This window comes from Nannospalax galili, unplaced genomic scaffold (genome assembly GCF_000622305.1).
Source record: "Nannospalax galili isolate Female #2095 unplaced genomic scaffold, S.galili_v1.0 scaffold433, whole genome shotgun sequence".
Taxonomy (NCBI): domain Eukaryota; kingdom Metazoa; phylum Chordata; class Mammalia; order Rodentia; family Spalacidae; genus Nannospalax; species Nannospalax galili.
The window spans coordinates 1826666-1828829 of record NW_008338715.1 but is presented as its reverse complement, the minus strand read 5'-3'; positions in this window follow the sequence as shown (position 1 = coordinate 1828829).

Below are 2164 nucleotides of genomic sequence, written 5' to 3'. Positions count from 1 at the left end.
TCTATCTATCTTTTTATGATATGGGCTCCCTGTAGCCCCAGCTGGCCTGAAACTCACTGTGTAGACCAGGCTCAACTCCAATTCAGAGAGTCTTTGCTTGTCTCTGCCTCCTGAGTCCTGGAATTAAAGGCATGGGCCAACACGCTCAGCTGAAAAGTGTATCTTATGAGCAAACCCATCATGTGGATTCCCCCTTGCCTACTAAGCTTACATAATCACTGTGCTGTTTGAAGGATTATTTTGTCCACTCAACAAATTAATAAAGATGAGTAACCCAGTCAGCCATCCTCATCATAACCTGTGGGATCAGCATGGATTATCCTCTAGTCACTGCAATCTCAGAAGGAAGGACAACTGAGAAACACAGTCACGTGATGAAATACTGTTTATTTCTTGGTAGTGAGGAAGGAAACTAGATATCAAACGTGCAAGACAAGACCTCTACCACAAAGCTACATTCAAAGACTATGTTTCTATTTCTTTAGAAAAAAAATTAGGAAAGTTATTTAAGTTGAAGATGAAAAAGACATTTCATATTTCCAAAAGGGCTCTGCAAAAAAGACATGCTAATTTCACAGAAATAACATTTCTATTTCATTTAGGAAACCAGGGGATACTCCTGTCAGCAGGCGATTTGTCTAGCTTCATCTGAAATACAATAAATCTTGTCTTGTATTTCCTGATAGTATTCATGCATAATACTTAATTGCACAGTATTCATAACAAAAGAGTCATAATGAAATATCAGATAAAGTAATTAAGACTCCTGGACTAAATTCTTCAAAAACTACAATTTAAAGGAAAATAAATTATTCAGATGAAGCAAGAGTGAAAACAAGATGATTAATAATTAATATTTGTCATATAGTAGAAAGAAAATGATATAGAAATTTCAATATAAATTATTGAACATTTTGAATAACTGAAATAATGTATATAAGTATATTTAATAGTATTATATAAATATTACATGTGTTAAGTTGGATAATTTTGTTATAGCTATGAGAGTAATTTGTTTATATTTTAGGAAAAATTCTCATTTTGTGTTCCATGCTCACTTGTAACTCTCTGTTTAGCAAAGGATGGTTTTGAACTTCTGATATTCCATGTTCTAAGATCACAGATATGAGCTCCCACGCTCAATTTAGAAGTGTTTTTTAAATATTTTTATTCATTATTTTTATTTTATGTGTATGAGTATATTGCCTGCATGTAAGTGCACCCGTGTAGTGCAATGCCTCGGAGGTCAGAAGAGGGTTTCAGATGCCTCTGGAACTGGAGTTAAGGACGGTTTGTAGCTGCCATGTGGGTGCTGGTAATCGAACCCCAGTCCTCTGCAAGAGCAGTCAGTGCTTTTAACAGATGAGCCATCTCTCCACCTTAAATCTGATAAAACAGGATATGCTCAGTCATTTAGAAAAGGTTTACGAAACAAAATCTGAGTTACTCAGGGGAATGAGCTCACAATGCCCTGATCTAAATATGGATTGAATTAAAAAACTAGTAATTTTCTAAAGATCAAAAATGGCAAATATTTGTTAAAAATATAGTTAGTATTATTATTGTAAATCAAGTTTTAAACTATTTCACTGAAAGACACATTGATTTTTACAAGTGAAAATGTTTTAATAAATATTAAAACAAAACAGATAAGTAAGAATTTAAACTATTAACATAAGTTTTTCCTACATTGTAATGAAATCTATAAGGTTTTCCCTTAGAAATCCATATATCCTTATAACATATAAAGTAGAGAGGTCACTTCCTGGTTAGCAAAACAAAATATTTTATTTTTATGACATTAGATGACAGTGTTATTTGTATATGGACACAGAAAGGGCATTGGAAAAATTAGTTATTACTGAAAAGAGCCATAAAATTTATGTCTATCAATTGCCTGATACCAGAATATACAAAAAAATACAATAAAAATTGGCATTGCTTTTCTTCTTATTCTTACAGTAATTTTTCATAACCCTCTTTCTCTCCCTAATTAGACAATCTACTGGATGACTATGTAGACACCATAAAATTTGATATAAAATGTCATAGATTATTATAAATATCAAAGCAATTATTTGAACTTCCGATTGGCATGAATAATTTAATAGGTTTTTACTAATATACACTTCTAATAATACTATTTTAAATGTTTAAGATATTT